Source organism: Triticum urartu, chromosome 2 (genome assembly GCF_003073215.2).
Source record: "Triticum urartu cultivar G1812 chromosome 2, Tu2.1, whole genome shotgun sequence".
NCBI lineage: Eukaryota > Viridiplantae > Streptophyta > Magnoliopsida > Poales > Poaceae > Triticum > Triticum urartu.
Window position 1 is genome coordinate 280,737,957 of NC_053023.1, and position 26,360 is coordinate 280,764,316.

The 26,360-nt window shown below is 38.8% G+C and overlaps 2 long non-coding RNA genes across 2 annotated transcripts; both read right to left on the reverse strand.

The window, feature by feature from the left end:
• Window positions 1-4,298: 4,298 nt before the first annotated feature.
• LOC125541480 lies at window positions 4,299-8,163 on the reverse strand. Its single transcript, XR_007297547.1, has 3 exons — window positions 7,879-8,163; window positions 5,908-5,989; window positions 4,299-4,524 (listed from the first exon to the last, which is right to left on the reverse strand). It is a non-coding gene; the product is annotated as an uncharacterized LOC125541480 (long non-coding RNA).
• A 6,420-nt stretch (window positions 8,164-14,583) lies between these two features.
• On the reverse strand, window positions 14,584-16,468 carry LOC125537040. The gene is made up of 4 exons (XR_007295506.1): window positions 16,264-16,468; window positions 15,977-16,130; window positions 15,017-15,060; window positions 14,584-14,889 (listed from the first exon to the last, which is right to left on the reverse strand). It is a non-coding gene; the product is annotated as an uncharacterized LOC125537040 (long non-coding RNA).
• Window positions 16,469-26,360: the final 9,892 nt, after the last annotated feature.

Consider the following 26,360-nt stretch of genomic DNA (forward strand, 5'->3'; position numbering starts at 1 on the left):
TCTGACTGAGTTGATTCATCGTTGGATTTCACTGTCATGCCTAAACATGCACTAGTCAACTAAGATATTCTCTTCATATTTGATTCGATAGTACCTTTTTCTCGCGCGTCAGTGACTAGTCTCTTTGAAGAAGATTTAAATGGTTCTTTCTTCTTCGTGAGCTTGGTGTGATGGTTAGTGTGAATGAATCCAGAACAATGAAGAGTGCGCCATCTTCTGCTTGGTCTAGCATTCAATTCCTAGTTGGGAAAGTAAGCAATGAAATGATCGAATTGTTTGCATTTGTAGCACCTCATTTCTTTCGGCAGTAATCTTCTTGAAGACTCAGATGGTTCATCTTCATCAGCATTGGTGAGAAACAAATTATATCTCCTGGGGTTGTTGAGTTGTTATGTGAGAATTTCAATTTCTCTTATGACCGAGTGTTGATTCTCGACATATTCTTCTTCTTGGGAACTACCATAATGTGAAAGAGAGAAGATTCTGGTTGTTCATTTTTGAGTTCCATCTTTTCTTCATGGACAGTCAATAGAGAATGATATCAAAATAGTGAAGTTCTTTAAAACCAGGTCTTTGCTTGATCTCAGCTATGACTGAGTCAAATGATGCATCAAGTGAACTAGGCAGTTTGTTGACCACATCTTTTTCGGTGCGCTCTCTGTTGATGCAGTCTTTCAACAATGTTGCTCGGGCAGTTAGTGAGCTCCATGAGACTTTCCTTTCGAAGGCTTCGGAAGTGAGCGAACATAGCACGAAGCATATTAGTATGTCCATCTGATCTGATGATAACTACTTCATGAACATGTTTGATGGCAACCCAGATTTCTTTGGACGTATCAAGATATTGAAACCGAGTCAAGATATATCTGGAGATGCTGTCACAGGTGATATCTTTTGCTTTTGCATTTAGCCGAATGCTTGCTTCATCTTCAGGAGTGGGTGTTGATACGTCTCCAACATATCTATAATTTTTTATTGTTTCATGCTAATATATTATCAACCTTAGATACTTTACATGTAATTTTATATCATTTTTGGGACTAACCTATACATAGTGCCTAGTGCCAGTTCCTATTTCCCCCCTTGTTTTTGGCTTTTCAGAAAATCAATATCAAACAAAGTCCAAACACGATGAAACTTTACGGTGATTTTTTTTGGACCAGAAGGGACCCTAGAAGGACCGGGAGAAGAGCCACAAGCTCACGTGGCGCGCCCCTAGGAGGAGCGCCTCCTGAGCTTGTGGGGCCCATGTAGCTCCATTTGACCTAATTCTTCTTCTATAAATTCCCATAAATCCCCAAACAAACAAAGAGCCAAACATTTTTTCCATCGCCGCAAGTCTCTATTCTTCCGTGAACCCATCTAGAGGCATTTTCGGTACTCTGTCGGAGGGGGAATCAATCACGAAGGGCCTCTACATCAACCTTTGCTGCACCTCTGATGATGTGTGAGTAGTTTACCATAGACCTACGAGTCCATAGTGATTAGCTAGATGGCTTCTTATCTCTCTCTGATCTTCAATACAATGTTCTCCTCGGAGATCTATTCGATTTAATCTTCTTTTGCGGTGTGTTCATTGGGATCCGATGAATTGTGGGAATATGATTAGATTATTCATTGAAAGTAATTGAGTCTTTGCCGAACTTTATTATGCATGATTGTTATAGCTTTGTATTTCTCTCCAGTCTATCTGTTTGGTTTTGTCCAACTAGATTGATTTATCTTTAGTGGGGGAGGTGCTTTGTAGTGGGTTCAATCTTGTGGTGTCCTCACCTCACGACAGAAGGGGTAGTGAGGCACGTATTGTATTGTTGACACCAAGGGTAAAACGATAGGGTTTTATCATATTGCTTGGTGTTATTCTATCTACACTATGTCATCTTGCTTAAAGCGTTACTCTATTTGTCATGAACTTAATACCCTAGATTTATGTTGGATAATGGTTGATGCGTGGAGTAATAATAGTAGATGCAGGCAGGAGTCAGTCTACTTGTCACTATGCACTTTTCTATCAACTGCCCAACAGTAATTTGTCTACCCACCGCATACTATCTTTCCGAGAGAGAAGCCTCTAGTTAAAACTATGGCCCCCGGGTCTAATTTTACCATATTATGAAAACCAAAAATACCTTGCTGCATTTTTAGTATTTTTATTTTACTTTGCAATTTATCTGTCTACTACTATCAGATTAAATCCTTGCAATTAACGAGTACAAGGGGATTGACAACCCTCTTGCCCGCGTTGGGTGCAAGTATTTGCTCTTGTGTGTGTAGGTACTGCTTACTAGGCATTTGCGTGGTTCTCCTATTGGTTCGATAAACTTGGTTCTCACTGAGGGAAATACTATCTGCTACTATATTGCTTCACCCTTCCTCTTCGGGGAAAACCCCAACGAAGCTCACAAGTAGTAGAAATAATTTCTGGCGCCGTTGCCGAGGAGACATCATCAAATACCTACAGGTTCATAGATCTACATTATAATTTACTTGCTCTATTTCTTATTTGCTTTTATTTGCCTTCTCTTTTTCACTCCCTCCACTTCTTTAAAAAATCAAAATATATATTTTATTTTTTTGCTTTGCCACTATGTCTCAAGAAAAATACTAAGTTGTGTGACTTCTTGAATACTAATAATAATAATTTTATTAGTACACCAATTGCTCCTCCTGCCACTATTGCGGAGTCATATGATATAAATTCTGCATTGCTAAATCTTATCATGAGATAACAATTTGCTGGAAGTCCTAATGAAGATGTTGCATCCCATCTTAATACTTCTGTTGAATTACATACTGCAGGATGCTGCTAACGCGACACTACGATCAGAGACCCTTCGACGAAACTTGTGCGATGCAATAAACGCAAATGATGGTGTAAAAAAACTTCAAAAAGGTGCAAAACATTTGCGTTGACAGATGCATCAAACACGGTTCAGATTTTAGTTGCGTGTGCGAAGTAGGGCATACGGTTGATCCAGACGAACTATTTGCGATTAGAAAGAACAACATAAACGGGCAGCCATATCAATGTGTGTGCGATATACGGCATACGGTTCACTCCGACGAATTATTTGCTATTACAGAAAGCAACAGAAACGGCCAGCAAGATCAAGGTGTGTGTGATATACGACATATGGTTTAGTCGAATGAACTATTTTCGATTTGGGAATAGAATATAAACGGTTCAACTTAACAAGATGTGTGTGATACGCGACAAAAAGGCCCGGAGGTTAATTTGAGAACAAGTACACACAGGTTAATTTGACATACATGACTTATAAGTTTCATAGAAATCATATCACTTTTTTTGGAAAACATTTAATTGCGTTGAATGTATATAGTGCTCCGTCCTATTAGTTGAATTAACCTCGAGGTCCATGTTTTGGAATCATGTCGTAAAGTAACGGGATAGACCTTCATTCAAGCCAATCAACATGTGTTCAAAAAACAAAAATTATCAAAAAGTAACGAAATAGACCTTCTTCAAGCCAATCAACATGTGTACAAAAAACAAAAATTGTCAAAAATTACAAAACAAGGACCTCGAGGTTAATTCAACTAATATGATGGAGCACTATATACATTCAACGCAATTAAATGTTTACAGTGACCCATCACATGAGTTAATTTAACATCAAGGCCACTTCCCATGTGATCACCCATCTGATGACTACTCAAGCCTCAGCACAGTTAACTCGGGAGTTGTGTTAGATGAGCTATCGGTAGGGAAGCTGGTCCTTGCTGCTGTAGGATCCCTCTTTGCATCCTTTATTGGGCACCCGGACGACCGACTGTTGCCGCCCAATGGTCAATGCCACGTCCCCCGCATGGCAGTTTTTGCAGCGGGTAACTACATCGTCGCGCCGCGCCCAACACAACCGTGATACGTCTCCGTCGTATCTATAAATCTATTATATAATTAAAACGATAGAAAACCAACGTTGATGATTTGGCACTGTAAAAGCTAAGATGTATCAACGGCGAAGATCTAAAACTGTTTTTTTCTAGAAAAGATCTAAAACGGGTTGATATTAGGAAAGTGCACACATGGACGTGTACTATTGCACGTGAATTTTTTTGCACCTGAAAAAAAATTGAAACGGACATATCCTATTGCACGTAACATTAGGCAAGTGTACACGGACATATACTATTGCACGTGGAAGACTCTGAAACAAATTTCTATTAGTCAAAGATACGGTCGTATACTATTGCAAAAATCATCCGTACAGAATTCAAACTCAGCAACCTTTGACTAATATAAAGGTTGGGGCAGACACCCGAGAACACCCACAGAATAATAGATGCCAGAACACCCATTGAAGGGAGATCCACACAACAACATATCCACACAAATCGAAGGGGCGACATACGTCGGGACGCCCAGCACATCGAAGGATGGAAGAAGAAACGACAGACACATCAAGTTTGGGTAATATATATAGCTTAATTAAATCTTGAGGTCTGTTTACATCTTTCCATCCCTGCATGTCTTTGCAACCTCCTTATGAACACCATGTTTTCCTGTTCATTAACCATTAGTTAGAACACTTCTTTCTAACCAAATTTCATTATTGCATTACCATATGAACCACTCCTTCTAAAATTGTTTTCAAGGCAACATCTCCATGGCGTACACAAAGTTGAGTGAGTTAACCACAAGAGGACAGGCATGGAATATTAAAGCCAAAGTAATGAGAATGTGGGACTCGATCAATCCTTCGACTGATGAACTTATAAGCATCGATATGATCTTGATGGATGAGCATGTATTTTCTCCACATAATTAACAATGGGGATTGTTTTATTGTTAAAATTACTACTAAATTTTTCTTTCATTGAATTTTGAAGGGCCATACAGTTCATGCTACTATTTGGAAGAATCTAATAGACACTTACAGAGCAAAGATCAATGAGGGTTCTATATATGCTTTTAGCAATTTTAAAGTTGTAGATTCGACAAAATATCGACCAGTCAGCAATGAAATTAAAATTACTTTTTTATACAACACAAAATTAAAGGAGATGAAAGGTTCATCGGATAATTTTCCAGATTACTACTTTTAGTGTGCTAGCAAAGATACCCTACAAGAACGTCTAGAAAAAGACCAACAATGCTCAGGTATGTTGACAGTAATATTCTTACTTCCAAGTGGACAGTTTAAATTTGATGTCATTTCTTGGTGGTTGTATTAATAAACTCAAATGAATAACTTTCTAATTTTTGAAGTCTTTAATCTTCCAATTTGCAGATGTCATTGGGTTACTTACCAAGATTAAGCCAATAGAATCAAGGATAACAAAGAAGAAAACACCTGCAGATGTACATCAGATTGAAATTCTAATGCCAGAGTAAGTGTATATCCATGTATGAACTTTTCACTAAAGGGTAAAGGCTGTTTTCTTCCACTTATATTATTATTACCATTAATTACTTTGGAATGAATTATTCAGGGGTGATAGAATCAGAGTATCATTATGGGGAAGATTAGCTCATCATTTAAGTGAGGATGTAATTGGCAATCAAACAATTATTATTGTTACCTCAACAATGGTGCAAAAATTCAATGGTAAGTTGAATCTGTTTACATGTCTTTTTTCATACCAAAATAATAAATCTAACTGATTTATTGTTCATTAAATAGGTTTGTGCCTAAAGTCAACTAGTGCCACAAGATTATATATGAATCTAGATATACCCGAGACTTGGGAACTTTGTGGTAGGTATTAAGCACAATTTGTAGGTTCTGGTCATATAGAATTTCATAATATATCTTCATTTACTAACTTTTTTTATAGCCACTCCACCGAAGAAACTTTACCAAAAATGATGGAGATAGATAAAAGTACTCAAGGGACACTAGAAGATCAAATGTTTTACAGAAGGATAACCTTAAAAGAACTTACTGGAATTAGGCACGATAACCCAACAGATGAGGTAATGAATCAAAACTCTTCTAAGACATGATATTGTAGAAGCCTCCAATACCTACAGATGTATTTGACATATTTGTATGAGTGACCGCATATTCTTTAAAGAGCTATATTTTCTTCATCAACTTTCAGGACTTTGTGTTCACAACAATAGCTACAATTTATCGGTTACAAGAAAATATTCAATGGTGGTACATGTCATGTGATGTTTGCAACAAAATTGCTACGAAAGAATCACATAATTATTATTGCAAGAATTGTGATACGTATCCAGAAGGTTTAACACCTAGGTAAGCATATTCTCTTGATTTGACCATCATTATGTACTATCACATTTGTGTTACACTAATGAAATGTGATTCTGTGTATCGTATTCGGCTTCAAATTAGTGATCGCACTGCTACTACAAGTTGCACTTTATTTGATGAAGAGGCTGAAAGAATGATCAATACATCAGTCTCATTCCTGTTGGATTCCTTAGATGGAAAACCTGAAGAAGTCCCAAAGATTATACAAGAATTATGTGGACAAAGACTAATCTTTCGATTCAAACTCAACAATAAGAACCTCACTCTAGGCATGCAGAACTATGCAGTAAAGAAAATATTTGTGCCTGATGAGAAGCTTGAGAAGCGAGACTTAGAGGATAAAGCTGAAGAGGTAATGGTCTATTAAACTATCAAATCTATTTAAACACCAATTATTATACTCTTTTATATGGAACCATTGAAGCAAGTATTTACAATTCTTGATCCATTGTGCTCAACAGGATTTGATGGATGATGAAGTGGACAACATGTTAAAACGAGAAACAAAGAAACCGAATGAGCCAGTCAAAAAGGTGATTGAATACTTCACTGTACAAGCTTTTCTTTACATAAATTCATCTCTTAATGCATCCATTTATGTGATTTTTGTAGGTACAAATCAGCAAGTGTGAACTTAGCAAAAACATATGTGAGTTGGTCCCTGTGAAAGAGGAACCAGAAGATAAAGGCAATGGAAGTACAGTACATTAGATGGAGCATCAACATCAAAAATCATCAACGAGTGTCGATGGTGGGAAAAGGAGGCGAAGATCTGTTGTATTATCAGACTCGGAAGATGAAGAAGTGGAAAATAGTATATCTGAAAAATTAGAAAAGGCAGCGTCCAAAAGCATCAGAAGTGTTCATGCAAAAAACAAGAAGACAAAAGTTGAACATGAAGGCTCCACAAGGATGACACGAAGTTTGACCAAGAAGACTAATAGCATCAAGACGATGTAATCGTCAACTCAAAGATCAAGTACACCAAACAAGACCCAAGAGAGGAAGGACCTTTTCCAGAAATTTTTTGGGACAGTACTTTATCCTATATTTATTATTTTAATGTATCCGAGGACTGGAATATTTAGTGTGTTTTTATATATGATCAATATGTATGAACAATATGACATTTTGTTTTCAAACAATTCAAGTATTGTATACTATTCAGAAGAGAGAATGACCAGTACATTCCTTTGATCTTAATCAATTTAGCATGGCATTTGTGTGGTTGGTCAAAGCTCTAATGTGCCTGCAACATTTGCTAAAACTACAATGTACTAGCATGGCCTAGAATATATGAGAACAAAAATGCTCAACTGTATTTGAAAAGATTGAGTTGGAAATCCATCTGGAATACTATGAAAAAAGTAATCAAAATCATCGACTGCAAATTGTTCCATATGAAGCCACAATGAAATTTAAAACGACAGAAAGATGGATTGAGCTTTTATCCGGGGCATATATTATTACATCACGAACAAGCATATGGATGGGGACTCACAGACTTAAGCTTATTTTTTTCTCACTAACCCTCAAAAGATCCGACCAAAATTATTTTGCAGACAAAATGTATTTGGGCCATACGCATACCTAGCTGAACCAGGTACTGACTAGGCAAGATAGTTGAAGGCCAAACCTGCGCTGCTACTTGCGGCACTGATGCATCCAGGTTCCGCTCCTTAGTGCCTGCTGCGCGGCGCTGCTCCACGCAGGTTGATAGCTACTTGGTTCACCTCGCGAAAGCTCGGTTGTGCCGGTGTTTCCGTGCGGCCGCCGGCCGCGCCACCGCATGCCCTCCTTGGCGCAAGAGCAGATCCAGTGAGAATCTTAGCCCGGCAGGTCAACGGAAGCTAATCGGAAGCGATTTGCTCATCCAAAGAATATCCTTTTAGAAGGAACTGTGCGGAAGAGAAATAGTCCATTGATACGAAGTGTGAGAAGATAATAAGCGGCGTAGAAGGAATTTTATTTTATTTTATTTGGACAGCACTGCAGCAGGAGAGTTGAAGTACGAATAAAATACAGTACATTTTTAGGGGAGCTAGACAGCTTTCTGACAGCCAAACACCAGCCCAAATTAGCTCATTAATCAGAAGTTGCTGGTGTAGGACTAACTATTAGTCGTTGCTCAAAAAAAGCTACTATTTATTCAAGCTAAATTTCCTTTAAAAACAATCCGTATTGTACTGTACGATTTTGACTCACTACATGATTCCTAATCCTACACGTCTAGGAAAACATCTAACCATATCATTATATAAAGTGCATCATATCACGTCCTACTAGCACAACAAGCCTCATCGCCGACTGATTCGTCTTCTCAAATTCGAAGTAACGCAAAGGTTCCAGGGTATTATATATTGGACGCGTCTAGCCGGCACCCAGCAGCCCAGTATGATTAGTGAGCGGCCGGTTATTTAAAAAAAAATTTGTCCCTTCTTCTATTTAGAAAATCTTTCTCATCTAATCCATTTTCCCGCAATATATTAAATAGCAATACAGCCATATTTTTCGGTGCATGCACTTTGTTCTTCTATGCATTTATTTGTGGTTTCAGAATTTTAAAAAAGGCATAACTTTTAATCCGCACATCAAAATTGTGATTTGTTTTCATAGTTGGAATCTTCGCGACGTGCTCTTCAAAACTAGATCCCGCATGGATATGTTTCGACGAACTAGTCTTCCTGCCAACTAAACATCAATATGTGTGCAACTAGACTACATGCCGTGCCACTGAGCATATGTGTGTGCCAATAGTCTTTCTGTCAACTAAACATCAATGTGTGTGCAACTAGACTACATTCCCTTGTCAACTGAGCATATGTGTGTGCCAATAGTCCTGCCAACTAAACATCAATGTGTGTGCAACTAGACTACATTGCCGCGCCAACTGAGCATATATATGTGTAACTAGTCCTGTCAACTAAATATCAATATGTGTGCAACTAGACTACATTGCGGCGTCAATTACGCATATGTGTGTGCAACTAGTGTTCTGCCAACTAAACATCAATATGTGTGCAATTAGACTAAATTACAAGCCAATTGAGCATGTGTGTGTGCAACTAGTCCTTCTGGCAACTAAATATTAATGTGTGTACAACTAGACTACATTATAAGCCAACTAAAACATCAATGTGTGTACAATTAGAATAAATTACAAGCCAACTGATTTTAAAAGAAGTTGCAACATGTAGTACTAAAGTTGCACAATGCAGTATTTTAGTTGCACAATATAGCACCAAAGTTGGCATCAAAAAAACTTCGTCGAAACATATCCATGCGGGATCTAGTTTCAAAGATCTCGTCGTGATGAATCCAACGGTGAATACAGGACTGAATTCTGACGTGTGGTTTAAAAGATACGGCTTTAAAAGGATTTGAAATTCCGAAATAAAAGTACATGGATCTGTTTTCTCTAACTGATAAGACTAGTGTGAACACATTTAATGCCAGCACCAATATGCGTTACGAGACAAAAAAATACACATGCATGTGTATGACATAGCGGCCGCTCGATATGTCCAAATAGCGCGCGCACACTTTTTAGTTTTCAGGTTATATATTTTCTCTCTTTAATCTGTGCATTATTTTAGCTTCCTTATCAGCCAACATATTCTCACAAAAACTTTCTCCTCAGGTGATCTACATTAGTCAAATTGCTAGATCATAGTCTCAGAAAACAAACAAGAGGTATGGTCACATACACTCATCCCTCTGCTTATATCACATAAACATCATTCAACCATAATTTTACAAGACATACATTCATAAATGACCCATGATGCACTTTCTCAATAGCTACATTTTCATGATGTCGGGAAGATCAAACACACGAGACGGCCGACAAATTGAAGGTATGGCAACAACTCCAGCAACTTGCATCCAATATACGCCGGCGACACCCAAACGATCATAGGCACAAAGAAACGTCCAACGAACTGAAGACACAACATCAGCACCATCAGCCTCAGGTAATATCCCGATGCAATTCTTCATGTGTGTGCCTGCATTTTGATCTCAGCTCAACATTGCGTCAAAACTCTTCTCATACTGAACTATAAAGCTCTTTTTTTTCATGCATCCTAACACTACCATGATAATAATGTGAAAGCTACAAAAAGAGCAACATGGTTGAACAATTATTGATTTTTAGTTCCCTACCAGATAAACAACATTAATCTCCAGATGTACTGTATGTGACAACGTCCATTAGTAGTCATCACCAAATGCACTTGCATGCCTGCAAAAGCAAAACACTATTAAGTACTCTCTCTGTAGAGATATAAGAGTGTTTAGATCACTACTTTAGTAATCTAAACGCTCTTATATTTCTTTACGGAGGGATTACAAAATAAATGATATTACATGATACTATGTTAAGGAAACTATACGCACTGACGAAATCACATTTGCAGATATGAGAGTCCAACATATGTTAGACCCAGCAGCTCACCAGACAAAAAGAAAGAAAGAACAACCTCTAAACTCAAGGAGTACAAAGCGGACAAGGACTGCAGAGGGAAGAAGAAATGCGAACACAGAGGCTCCTAAACGATTGAGAAAGGCTAATGCTGAAGAAGATAGGGAACTGAAGCACGCCAGAAGCGAAACCAACAAAAACAACACTAGAGTCAATGTTGGAGACAACAACAGAACCAGAACCTCGACAAGTGCTAATAGCAAGCCATGGAACTTCGGAAGGCCAACATACAAATGCCAATATTGCAAAGCATTGCTATGGTGTGAAGAAAGATTAAATTCAAACAAAGGAACTACTGCACCCTCTTTTGGAATATGCTGCAAACAAGGGAAAATCGATCTGCCGCCACTAAGAGAACCTCCACCATACCTTAGAAACCTCTTAAGAAGTGAAGGGCAGGATTCGGTAAATATAAGGTCATACAACTCAATGTTTTCATTCACATCGATGGGAGGAGCTGTGGACAAGGAAATAAACACTCGCAAAGGACCTTATGTTTTTCGTTTGCATGGACAAAACTACGACCATATCGGAACTCTTTTGCCTCAAGGTACAGACAAACCTCGGTTTGCACAACTATACATCTATAATACCGAAAATGAGGTGGAAAACAGGATAAGTGCGTCAAGATGCAATGATAAAAAATCAACAGTGGACCCCAACATCGTCAAAGAACTGAAAATAATGCTCGATGACAACAACATCCTCGCAAAAACATTCAGAATGGCAAGGGATAGATTCCAAGAAGGAGACTACCATGATTACACACTTCGGATACTAGGCAAAAGGAACGGAACACACAACCTTCCATCCGCATCTGAAGTTGCAGCATTGGTAGTAAGAGATCCAACCGGAGAGAGTGAAGGACGTGACATTGTTGTTGAGTACAAAAATATGGAGCCGCAAAGGATATCAGAGATCCACCCAAAATTCATGTCCATGCAATATCCGTTGTTGTTCCCATATGGATAAGATGGTTTTAAACTTGAGATACCCTACAAGAAAACAAAAGGAGGTACAAACAGCAGGAAATATGTAACGCTGTTGGACTACTATGCATTCTACCTACAGCAACGTCCTGATCAAGGAATGTTACTACTCAAGTCCGGGCATTTGTCACTGCAATTTTGGGTGGATGTATACACATGTATCGAGCAAAATAGACTAAACTGGATCCGACACAATCAAGGAAAGCTACGAACTAAACTTTACAGTGGATTGCAGGATGCGATTGAGCGAGGGGACACAAGAACAGAGCAAGTTGGAAAGAGGATAATTGTGCCTTCATCTTTTACAGGTGGTAGAAGAAACAAGGCACAATATTTGCAAGATGCCTTTGCAATATGCCGGTGGGCTGGATACCCAGACCTATTTATAACATTCACATGCAATGCAAAGTGGCCTGAGATCAAATACATGCTAGATGAAGCGGGAGGTGGCCAAAAGCCAGCCGATTGGCCAGACATTGTGGACAAAGTATTTATGATCAAACTAAAGGAGCTAATGAGAGACATAAAAGAAAAGAAATACTTTGGAGAAACAGTTGCAAGTAAGTCCCATTGACTATCAATCTTTACTCTTTCTTGCATCATCTTATAGTCCTTCAGACTGTTGCTCTTTAGAAACATGCATCATCTTATACTCCGTCAGATTCTAGCTCTTTAGTAACATGCATTCCAATTTAAGCTAAATCTGACAAACTATTAATCAACTGCAGTCATCTACACAATAGAATTCCAGAAGAGAGGACTCCCGCATGCGCACATACTAATATTTTTGAAGGACAAAGACAAGTACCCGGAACCATCGCAAATCGACAAAATAATAAGCACTGAGATCACAAACAAGGATGAGGATCCAGAGGCATTTGAAGCTGTTGAGAACTTCAGCATGCATGGCCCGTGCAGAGAGGCTAAGAAAAACTCACCATGCATGGTGGACCATAGATGCACCAAGAATTTCCCAAAAAGATACAATGTCAGCACTACCATTGACGAGGACGGATTTCCAGCATATAAAAGGAGGGATGACGGAAGGCAGATCAAAAAGGGAGGGGTGATGCTGGACAACAGATTTGTCGTGCCATACAACCGGAACCTTCTGGTCAAGTATCAAGCTCACATAAATGTTGAGTGGTGCAATAGGTCCAGATCAATCAAGTACCTATTTAAGTATATCCATAAAGATGACGACCATGTTACAGCCTTGCACAAGGAAAGTGGCACGGCAAACGAAACTGACGAGATCAAGAAATACCTAGAGATGAGATACATATCAACATCAGAAGCATGCTGGAGGATATTTCAGTTTGATCTTCAGTATCGCGATCCAGCAGTTGAGAGGCTACCTTTCCATCTTGAAAATGAGCAACAAGTCGTTTTTCCAGACTCCACTGATCTTGAAAAGATAGTAACAAGGGACGGATCTAAAATCACCAAGTTCACTCAGTGGATGGAGGCAAATAAAATATATGATCTAGGAAAAGGATTGACTTACGTAGAATTCCCTACAAAGTTTGTATGGAAAAGCGAAACAAAATGTTGGCAGAAGCGAAAAAGGGACTACGCAATTGGAAGAATCGACTATGCACATCGCGCAAGTGGCGAGAGATATCATATGAGGATGCTTCTAAACACCAAGAAAGGATGCACATCATTTGAGGACATTAGGACCGTTGATGGAGTCATTCACCCAACATACAAATCAGCATGCCAAGCCCTCGGATTTCTCGATGATGACACCGAGTGGATTGACTGTATCAATGAAGCATCAAGTTGGGCTTCCGGAACACAACTGCGTCAGTTATTCACCACCATATTGTCCCATTGCGAAGTCACAAACCCAAAGGTATTGTGGGATTCAACATGGGAAGCGTTGTGTGAAGATATGCAATACAAAAGGACTATTCTAAACTTTCCAACACTTTGGCTTACAAACACACAGAAGAAAGCGTATGGTCTGATTGAGATAGAAAAACTGATGAGGCAAGTAGGAAAGTCACTAAAGGACTATCCAGACATAGAACTACCAAATGCCGCAGAGCTAGAAGAACTTGGGAACAGACTAATAAACGAAGAGGTCAACTACGACATGGACAAACTCAAGGATGAGCACAAAATCATACTAAACAATCTTAACCAAGACCAGAAAAAGGCCTATGATGCAATAATGGAGTCAGTCGACAAAGGCCTAGGAAAGCAGATATTTGTCGAAGGCTACGGTGGCACAGGAAAAACCTATCTATGGAAAGCAATAAAGACAAAGCTAAGATCAGAGGGGAAGGTAGTGCTTGCGGTAGCATCATGTGGCATTGCAGCGTTGCTTCTCCAAGGTGGAAGAACAGCACACTCAAGGTTCCGTATTCCACTTAATATCACTGAAGAATCAACGTGTGAAATAAAACAAGGCTCGCATTTGGCTGAACTGCTAAACAAGACCTCACTTATATTGTGGGACGAGGCTCCTATGGCAAACAAACACTGCTTCGAGGCACTAGACAAAAGCCTGAGAGATATTCTAAGGTTCACTAATGAAAACAGCGATGAAAAGCCATTTGGTGGAATGACAGTTATACTAGGAGGCGACTTCAGACAAATCCTGCCAGTTATAACCAAAGGAAGGAGAGAGCAGATAGTAAATGCTTCAATCAAAAGGTCATATCTGTGGAAACACTTTGAAATATTTGAGTTAACACAAAACATGCGGCTGAAGTGTTTGTCAGATGATCCAATACAAAAGCAAAAGGTCGCTGAATTTGTAGAGTGGATACTACAGATTGGCGATGGCAAAACAACATCAGATGAAGGAGAGGATTGGATAAAAATACCAAAAGACCTACTGCTAGAGAAAGGAGAAAATTGTAAAGAACAAATCGTCAAAAGCATATACCCAAATTTGCTGCAAAAATACCGTGAGTGGGATTACCTAGAAGAAAGAGCAATACTATGTCCATGAAATGATACAGTCAAGGAGATAAATGACCACATAATGAGCCAAATACAAGGTGAAGAGGTGACATACCTAAGCCTGGACACAGTGTGCAAGGCAACGACAAATACCAACATCATGATGAACATGCAGCCTACTGAGCTCCTCAACACCTTAACGTCCCCAGGAATACCAGACCATAAGTTAAAACTGAAGGTAGGTTTGCCGGTCATGCTCCTACGCAACATCAACCAAGCAGCAGGCTTATGCAACGGTACAAGAATGACAATTACACAACTTGGAAACAAATACATCGAGACACAAATAATCACAGGAACACATGTCGGCGATAAGGTATACATACCTCGAATCATCATGTCACCAAGCGACTCAAAATGGCCATTCGTGCTGAAAAGAAGGCAATATCCATTATCAGTGTGCTTCGCAATGACAATAAACAAGAGCCAAGGTCAGTCCTTAAACAAGGTAGGCATATATTTGCCTAAGCAAGTGTTCTGCCATGGACAACTATATGTGGCACTATCAAGAGTGACAAACAAGGAAGGATTGAAGGTGCTGATCGATGACGAAGAGTGTCCAACCGAAGATGTCGCAAAGAATATTGTTTACAAAGAGATTTTTTAATTGATAGTGCAGTTCCTCAAGTCATTAGACAATTCATGTATAATTACATAGAGTCACAGACAACCTTACCATACATTTTGAACAACACATTTACTTGGTTGGCATGTTAAATTTTTAAATAATTATTAATCCATAGATATATATGTTTGATCTTTCTGTAAAATATTAAATTTAAAATTAGTTATTTATCCTTGAATATTTTTAACACAAAAAATATCGCAGCAGATGAAACAATGAAATCACCAATGGATTCCACCTACAATAAGCTTTTCGCAATCTCCCACATTATAGCCACGACCCACAACTAAAATATATTCACGGTTAATCTCAAAATCCAAATCTTTTAAAAACGTTCTATAGAAAGTTCACCAATTAATTCCCCTAAATAGCCATTACTAATCTCTCACAATCTAACACTCACATCTCTCTCACAAATAGTTTCCGATTCCCCAAATCTCCTCAATTTGTCTCTCTAAAAACATAGGCATTAGCCTCCTCGAGCGAATAAATGTATGCGTACATATGGATCTTTAATCTTTCAATAAAATATATAAATTTCTGTTCATCAGTTCTGTATCCGTGAACTAACTCTATCATGTTTGTACACATAAGTTCTTTCTACATTAATATTTATATAAACTTAGAAGTAATTTCTGAGAGCAAAAAATACAGATCGTACCTTTTTCATTTGGCAATGGATATCAACTCTACTGAATATAACATCATCTCTCTCATACCACATACTTCCAGAAGATCACGATACCAACTCTAATCCCTCTGATGAATAGTCCCCAATTCTCAATCTATTTTGTAGCAGATCCAAGAAAAAGTTCCTGCAGCAAGGAGATTTAAATATCTTCTTTACTAAATCTTGAGCATGGTTGTGGCATGGAGATTTTACCCAACAATTTCTAATCTGGGATGACATTTACCTCATGTGAGATGCACAAAAATTAGGGATTTTACCTGTGAAGGGCTGAAGGCTCCCTCAAATCCATTCGGAAAAAGAGATCGGGAGAGACGCTGCGGCATACATCTTCCATCCGCTGAAGCTATGGTTGGCGGCGGTACGCAGCCGAGCCAGCGACGAGCGCATGCGATGGTGCTGCCACTGAAAAGCAGGGGAGAAGAGCTGTGCTAGAGGCCTTCTTGACGATATTTTGGTCCAGTCTTTTTCTAGACGATATTTTGGTCCAGTCAAGAATAGAGTACGAATGGAATCAACTTTACACATAGCCGTAGAGTTCCATATAAAAGAATACTTCGAAGCTTCTATTTCCTCCGTTTCTAAATATAAATCTTTTTAAAAATTTCAATATAGACTACATACAAAGCAAAATAAGTGAATGTACACTCTAAGATATGTCTATATACATCTGTATGTAGTCCGTATTGAAATCTCTAAAAAAGACTTATATTTAAAAACGGATGGAGTAAAAGACAGTCACAAAAAAATTTAAATCTATCATGCATAATTTTCATGAAATGAACAAAATGAATACATAAATAGAAAGGGCATTTCCTTTCAATAGTTTTTATGTTAGCTAAATGGTTCGATTCTTAATTCTATATAAAAAAATATTTTTAACACAATACAAACGCAGACACTCATATATGTATATATACATTCACTCCTATGAGGGCAGGCAAGCACACCGTACGAGTGGATTAAAGAGACTAACTCGACTTATCAACAATAGTGTCAAAGTCAAGGATTTGAACGCCGATAAGTTGGGAATACCATCGTACTTCTAACTATATAACCATAGGTTAGTTCGCAACAAAAAACACAATACTTAATACCTTCTAACACACACTCACAAATATAATAAAAATCTTTCGAAATAAATCTATCATATATAATTTTCATATAATGGAAAAAATTAGCACATAGAAAGAAAAAGTAATTTCATGCTAAAATATTTAATGAATGCTAAAATATCACACCATAATGTTAAATGCACAAATAAAGTCAAAAGTCCAAACCAATGTAATCATAAATAAATAGTCTAGCCGCGCAAATGCGCGGGTAGCTCCGCTAGTTTTGATTATTTCATGCCAATATTCTACAACTTTTATATACTTTTGGCAACTTTTTATACTATTTTTTGGACTAACATATTGATCCAGTGCCCAATGCCAGTTCCTGTTTGTTGCATGTTTTTGTTTCGCAGAAAATTCATATCAAACGGAGTCCAAACGGGATAAAAACTGGCGGAGATTTTTTTGGAACATATGTGATTTTTGGGAAGAAGAATCAACGCGATACAATGCCCGAGGGGGCCACGAGGCAGGGGCGCGCCTAGGGGGTCAGGCGCGCCCTGTACCCTCGTGGCCACCCCGTAAGGCGGTTGGAGCCCTTCTTTCGCCATAAGAAAGCTAATTTCCAGATAGAGATCGTGTTAAAATTTCAGCCCAATCGGAGTTACGGATCTCCAAACATAAAAGAAACGGTGAAAGGGCAGAATCTGAGAACGCAGAAACAGAGAGAGACTGAGAGACAGATCCAATCTCGGAGGGGCTCTCGCCCCTCCCATGCCATGGAGGCCAAGGACTAGAGGGGAAAACCTTCTCCCATCTAGGGAGGAGGTCAAGGGAGAAGAAGAAGAAGGGCCCCCCTCTCCCCTTCTCTTCCGGTGGCGCCGGAACGCTGCTGTGACCATCATCATCATCACCGCGATCTTCCCCAACACCTCCGCCATCTTCACCAACATCTTCATCACCTTTCCCCCTTTATCTACAGCGTTCCACTCTCCCGTAACCCGCTGTACCCTCTACTTAAACACGGTGCTTTATGCTTCATATTATTATCCAATGATGTGTTGCCATCCTATGATGTCTGAGTAGATTTTCGTTGTCCTACCGGTGGTTGATGAATTGCTATGATTGGTTTAATTTGCTTGTGGTTATGTTGCTGTCCTTTGGTGCCCATCATATGAGCGCGCGCGTCGATCACACCATAGGGTTAGTTGTATGTTGATAGGACTATGTATTGGAGGGCAAGAGTGACAAAAGCTTCTACCTAGCATAGAAATTGATGCATACAAAATTGAAGGGGGACCAATATATCTTAATGCTATGGTTGGGTTTTACCTTAATGAACGTTAGTAGTTGCGGACGCTTGCTAATAGTTCCAATCATAAGTGCATAGAATTCCAAGTCAGACATGACATGCTAGCAGTGGCCTCTGCCACATGAAACTTGCTATCGGTCTAGTAACGTAGTCAATTGCTTAGGGACAATTTCGCAATGCCTACCACCACTTTTCCACACTCGCTATATTTACTTTATTGTTTCTTTATCTAAACAGCCCCTACTTTTTATTTACGCGATGTTTATTATCTTGCAAACCTATCCAAAAACACCTACAAAGCACTTCTAGTTTCATACTTGTTCTAGGTAAAGCGAACGTTAAGCGTGCGTAGAGTTGTATCGGTGGTCGATAGAACTTGAGGGAATATTTTTTTTCTACCTTTAGCTCCTTGTTGGGTTCGACACTCTTACTTATCGAAAACTGTTGCGATTCCCTATACTTGTGGGTTATCAAGACCTTTTCTGGCGCCGTTGTCGGGGAGTTATAGCGTGGGGTGAATATTCTCGTGTGTGCTTGTTTGCTTTATAACTAAGTAGATTTTATTTGCTGTTCTAAGTTGTTATCTATCTTTAGTTATGGGTAGGAAACGCAAAATACCAAAAAAAATAGTTGTACCTACTGAACCAATGGTTGAAGAACCACTCAAAATCTATCACCCTCCTGAAGCTTTTTACTTGGATCATCTTCGATCCCTATGTGCTCGTGCTGAAACCCCAACTAGCTTAGTTGAGGGCAAATCCTTAGATGAGCATGCTTGTTATGTGCGACACCGTATATTTGAAAATGGGAAACGTTTACTGGATCAAATTCATCGTTTGCAATGCTATGCTTGGAATTTATGTGAAATATATCATGTTACTTGTTGTTCTGAAAACCCTAAGAAACACCTTCCCTACCAATGTGAGTTTATTGATAATGGAATCATATCTTCGTATGCTAAGGGTGTTTATATTTACTATGATGTTCAACAAGTTGAAGAATTTTTTGCATTTAAGGGTGCTTATGAAATTACTTCTTTGATTGAAACGTATGATTCAACTCTTTACAAATCTGAAAATCTTGCCATACTTGAATATTGTTATGATAATTATGCTTCTAATGCCTATGTTAAACCATATATTGAGGACTACTCTGCTGTCCAAGAAGAGACTAATATTTTGCAGGGGTCTATGGAAGAAGAAATTGATGAAACTGTGAGCTCATTGGATGAAAGATGATGAGGAGAGCGAAGAACAAAAAGAGGAAGAGCGGATTAGCTACCCGTGCCCACCTTCTAATGAGAGTAACTCTTCAACTCATACATTGTTTAATTTCCCTTCGTGCTTACCGAAGGATGATTGCTATAATGATTGTTATGATCCCGTTGATTCTCTTGAAATATCCCTTTTTGATGATGCTTGCTATGCCTATGGCCAAGATGCCAACATGAATTATGCTTATGGAGATGAACTTGTTATATTTCCTTATGTTAAACATGAAATTGTTGCTATTGCACCCACACATGATAGTCCTATTATCTTTTTGAATTCTCCCAACTACACTATATCGGAGAAGTTTGCCCTTATTAAGGATTATATTGATGGGTTGCGTTTCACTACTACACATGGTGATTTTGATAGATATAATATGCATGTGCTTGCTGCTCCTACTTGCAATTATTATGAGAGAGGAACTACATCTCCACCTCTCCATGTTTCCAATATGATAAAATTGCAAGAAACTATTTATACTATGCATTGGCCTTTACTATGTGTGCATGAATTGTTCTTTTATGACATGCCGATGCATAGAAAGAGAGTTAGACTTCGTCATTACATGATATATGTTACTTTGTGCTCTCTACTAAATCACAAATCATTTCTAATTCAAATTGGCTTTGATATACCTTGGGATCCGGATGGATTCACTACTTGAGCACTATATGCCTAGCTTAATGGCTTTAAAGAAAGCGCTGCCAGGGAGACAACCCAAAAGTTTTAGAGATTAATTTATTTCTGTAGTGTGCTTTTACAAAGTTTAAATATTATAATAATGTGCCAAGGTTTGCCTTCAGGATGTTTAGATTGCTTGTTGGTTTGTGCGGTGCAGGACAGAAACTTTGGCTGTAGTGCGCGATTTTACACTTTTTACTAGAACGTCAAACAGCTCTGATTCTTTTTGCACTGTCTTGCTATACAAATTTTTTATTTTTCCAAATTGTTTTAGAATTGTTGAAGTACTATAGGTATGGTGAATGTTCAGATTATTACACTGTTCTGTTTTAGACAGATTCTGTTTTTGATGCATAGTTTGCTTGTTTTGATGAAAGTATCAATTTACATCAGTGGATTAAGCCATGAAAAAGTTATATTACAGTAGATACAATGCAAAAATAAAATATTAATTGGTTTGCAACAGTACTTAGAGTAGTGATTTGCTTTATTATACTAACGGATCTTGCCGAGTTTTCTGTTGAAGTTTTGTGTGGATGAAGTGTTTGAGGATCGACGAGGTCTCGATGTGAGAAGAAGGAAGAGAGGCAAGAGCTCAAGCTTGGGGATGCCCAAGGCACCCCAAGTAAATATTCAAGGAGACTCAAGCATCTAAGCTTGGGGATGCCCCGAAAGGCATCCCCTCTTTCTTCGACAAGTATCGGTATGTTTTCGGATTCGTTTCATTCATGTGATATGTGCAGATCTTGGAGTGTCTTTTGCATTTAGTTTTCACTTTTCTTTTATGCACCATGCTGGTATGAGATAGTCCTTGGTTGATTTATAGAATGCTCTTTGCACTTCACTTATATCTTTTGGGTATGGCTTTATATAATGCTTCACGTGCTTCACTTTATCATTTGAAGTTTGGATTGCCTATTTCTCTTTACATAGAAAACCGCCATTTGTAGAATGCTCTTTTGCTTCACTTATACTTGTTAGAGCGTGGGCATACCTTTTGTAGAAAGAATTAAACTCTCTTGCTTCACTTATATCTATTTAGAGAGATGACAGGAATTGGTCATTCACATGGTTAGTTATAAAACCCTACATAAAACTTGTAGATCACTGAATATGTTATGTTTGATTCCTTGCAATAATTTTGCGATATAAAGATGGTGATATTAGAGCCATGCTAGTGGGTAGTTGTGGATTGTAGAAATACTTGTGTTGAAGTTTGTGATTCCCGTAGCATGCACGTATGGTGAACCGTTATGTGATGAAGTCGGAGCATGAGGTATTTATTGATTGTCTTCCTTATGAGTGGCGGTCGGGGACGAGCGATGGTCTTTTCCTACCAATCTATCCCCCTAGGAGCATGCACGTAGTACTTTGTTTCGATGACTAATAGATTTTTGCAATAAGTATTTGAGTTCTTTATGACTAATGTTGAGTCCATGGATTATACGCACTCTCACCCTTCCACCATTGCTAGCCTCTCTAGTACCGCGCAACTTTCGCCGGTACCATAAACCCACCATATACCTTCCTCAAAACAGCCACCATACCTACCTATCATGGCATTTCCATAGCCATTCCGAGATATATTGCCATGCAACTTCCATAATCATCATATACATGACTTGAGCATCATTGTCATATTGCTTTGCATGATCGTAAGATAGCTAGCATGATGTTTTCATGGCTTGTCCGTTTTTTGATTTCATTGCGACGCTAGATCATTGCACATCCCGGTACACCTCCAGAGGCATTCATATAGATTCATATCTTTTTTCTAGTATCGAGTTGTAATATTGAGTTGTAAGTAAATAAAAGTGTGATGATCATCATTATTAGAGCATTGCCCAGTGAGGAAAGGATGATGGAGACTATGATTCCCCCACAAGTCGGGATGATACTCCGGACTTTGAAAATAAATAAAAGAGGCCAAAGAAGCCCAAATAAAAAAAGAGGCCAAAGAAGCCCACCAAAAAAACAAAAAAAAATGAGAGAAAAATAGAGAAGGGGCAATGTTACTATCCTTTTACCACACTTGTGCTTCAGAGTAGCACCATGTTCTTCATATAGAGAGTCTCTTGAGTTATCACTTTCATATATGAGTGGGATTTTTCATTATACAACTTGGCTTGTATATTCCGATGATGGGCTTCCTCAAACGCCCGAGGTCTTCATGAGCAAGCAAGTTGGATGCACACCCACTTAGTTTTCAGTCTGAGCTTTCATACACTTATAGCTCTTAGTGCATCCGTTGCATGGCAATCCCTACTCACTCACATTGATATCTATTGATGGGCATCTCCATAGCCCGTTGATACGCCTAGTTGATGTGAGACTATCTTCTCATTTTTCTTCTCCACAACCACCATTCTATTCCACCTATAGTGCTATGTCCATGGCTCATGCTCATGTATTACGTGAAAGTTGAAAAGGTTTGAGAACATCAAAAGTATGAAACAATTGCTTGGCTTGTCATCGGGGTTGTGCATGATTTGAATATTTTGTGTGGTGAAGATGAAGCATAGCTAGACTATATGATTTTGTAGGGATAACTTTCTTTGGTCATGTTATTTTGAAAAGACATGATTACTTTATTAGTATGCTTGAAGTATTATTGTCTTAATGTCAAATGATAGACTATTGCTTTGAATCACTCGTGTCTTAATATTCATGCCATGATTAGATTATGTGATCAAGATTATGCTAGGTAGCATTCCACATCAAAAATTATCTTTTTTTTATCATTTACCTACTCGAGGACGAGCAGGAATTAAGCTTGGGGATGCTGATACGTCTCCGTCGTATCTATAATTTTTTATTGTTCCATGCCAATATTCTACAACTTTTATATACTTTTGGCAACTTTTTATACTATTTTTGGGACTAACATATTGATCCAGTGCCTAGTGCCAGTTCCTGTTTGTTGCATGTTTTTTGTTTCGCAGAAAATCCATATCAAATGGAGTCCAAATGAGATAAAATTGACGGAGATTTTTTGGAATATATGTGATTTTTGGGAAGAAGAATCAACGCGATACGATGCCTGATGGGGCCACGAGGCAGGGGCGCGCCCCAAGGGGTCAGGCGCACCCTGGACCCTCGTGGCCACCCCGTAACGCGGTTGGAGCCCTTCTTTCACCGCAAGAAAGCTAATTTCCGGATAGAGATCGTGTTAAAATTTCAGCCCAATCGGAGTTACGGATCTCCAGATATAAAAGAAACGGTGAAAGGGCAGAATCTAAGAACGCAGAAACAGAGAGAGACAGAGAGACAGATCCAATCTTGGAGGGGCTCTCGCCCCTCCCATGCCATGGAGGCCAAGGACCATAGGGGAAACCCTTCTCCCATATAGGGAGGAGGTCAATGAAGAAGAAGAAGAAGGACCCCATCTTCCCTTCTCTTCCAGTGGCTCCGAAACGCTGCCATGGCCATCATCATCATCATCGCGATCTTCTTAGCAGTTGTGTTTGCTTGTGATAAGTTCAGACCTTATATTGTTGATTCTAAAGTAACTGTTCACACTGATCATGCTGCTATTAAATATCTTATGGAAAAGAAAGATGCTAAAACTAGACTTATTAGATGGGTTCTCCTACTACAAGAATTTGATTTGCATATTATTGATAGAAAGGGAGCTGAGAACCCCGTTGCAGACAACTTGTCTAGGTTAGAGAATGTTCTGGATGACCCACTACCTATTGATGATATCTTTCCTGATGAACATTTAGCTATCATAAATGCTTCTCGTACTGCTCCATGGTATGCTAATTATGCTAATTACATTGTTGCTAAATGTATACCACCTAATTTCACATATCAGCAAAGAAAAAGTTTTTCTATGATTTAAGACATTACTTCTGGGATAACCCACACCTTTATAAAGAAGGAGTAGATGGTGTTATTAGATTTTGTGTACCTGAGCATGAACAGGAACAGATCCTATGCAAGTGTCACTCCGAGGCTTATGGAGGACGCCACGCTGGAGACAGAACTGCACATACGGTATTGCAATCCGGTTTTTATTGGCCTACTCTGTTCAAGGATGCTCGTAAGTTTGTCTTGTCTTGTGATGAATGCCAAAGAATTGGTAACATTAGTAGACGTCAAGAAATGCATATGAATTATTCACTTGTTATTGAACCATTTGATGTTTGGGGCTTTGATTATATGGGACCGTTTCCTTCCTCTAATGGGTATACACATATTTTAGTTGCTGTTGATTACGTTACTAAGTGGGTAGGAGCTATTCCAACTAGTACTGCTGACCATAACACCTCTATTAAGATGCTTAAAGAAGTTATTTTTCCAAGGTTTGGAGTCCCTAGATACTTAATGACTGATGGTGGTTCACATTTCATTCATGGTGCTTTTCGTAAGATGCTTGCTAAGTATGATGTTAATCATAGAATTGCATCTCCATATCATCCACAGTCTAGTGGTCAAGTAGAACTGAGTAATAGAGAGCTTAAATTAATTTTGCAAAAGACTGTTAATAGATCTAGAAAGAATTGGTCCAAGAAACTTGATGATGCATTATGCGCCTATAGAATTGCATATAAAAATCCTATTGGTATGTATCCATATAAAATGGTTTATGGAAAAGCATGTCACTTACCTCTCGAACTAGAACATAAGGCATATTGGGCCATTAAAGAGCTCAATTATGATTTCAAACTTGCCGGTGAGAAGAGGCTATTTGACATTAGCTCACTTGATGAGTGGAGAACCCAACCCTATGAGAATGCCAAACTGTTTAAAAAAAGTTAAAAGATGGCATGACAAAAGGATATAAAGACGTGAGTTTAATGTAGGTGATTGTGTATTTCTATATAACTCTCGTTTAAGATTTTTTGTAGGAAAACTCTTCTCTAAATGGGAAGGTCCTTACGTTATCGAGGAGGTCTATCGTTCTGGTGCCATAAAAATCAACAACTTCGAAGGCACAAATCCGAGGGTGATGAACTGTCAAAGAATCAAACATTATATCTCAAGTAATCCTATAAATGTTGAAAATAATGTTATTGAAACCATAACCCCGGAGGAGTATATAAGGGACACCTTCTAGAACATTTCAGCCTCCGAAAAGGAAGAGGTATGTGGTACGGTAAGTAAACCGACTCCAAAACAATTCTAATAGCAAAAAATAGGAAAATAAGAAGCAGTCCGGAAAGGACACGAGGCATCCACGAGGGTGGAGCGCGCGCCCTACCCCCCTGGGCGCGCCCCCTGCCTCGTGGGCACCTCGTGTGCCCTCTAGACTCCGTTTTCTTGCATAATACTTCTTTTGGTTGGTAAAAATTCATTATATAATCTCCCGATGGTTTTGACCATCGTACCACGCAAATATCCTCTGTTTTTGTTTCGAGCTGTTTCTCAAGTAGATTTAGAGCAAGATGTCATCTCAAGACTCCGATGGAGAGAGCTATGTCTCACATCTCATTGCTGACCCAAAGACCTATGCGGACCTATTCCCTTGTGGTCGAACTACAGATGATGAGGAGGATGATCATTTGAGGAGGATCAATGATTCAAGTTCGGAGGAGGAGGATGTTCCTCTATCTAAACCTGGGGATATGCACGTGAAGTTCAAGAAGTCTAGTCTCCCTAAGAGGGCTAAACTATCTAACAACCGATCTATTCCTTCTCGTTTTCGGTAGAAAAGCAAAGGACATTTATGTGACAAGATCTTGAAGCTGGAATCGGAGGTCGATGATTTAAAGGAGGAGATCGCTCTTCTCAATTACAATACGAAAAAGCTGAAGGCACAATTGTCATCATCATCACCATGTCCTTAGCCTCCGAAGAAAGAGGCATAAATACATGGGTATGGGCACTCCCCTTGGCAACTGCCAAGCTTGGGGGAGTGCCCCGGTATTGTATCACCATCACACTTTTATCTTTACCATTTTCTTAGTTCGATCCTTTTGGTTATATCTTAATCTAGTAGAATAAAGTTTAGTATGATCTAGTTTTGAGTTTTGCTTTATGATCCTTCTATGTAATCGAGTCTGTGAGCTATATATAATAAAGATTAGTTTTGA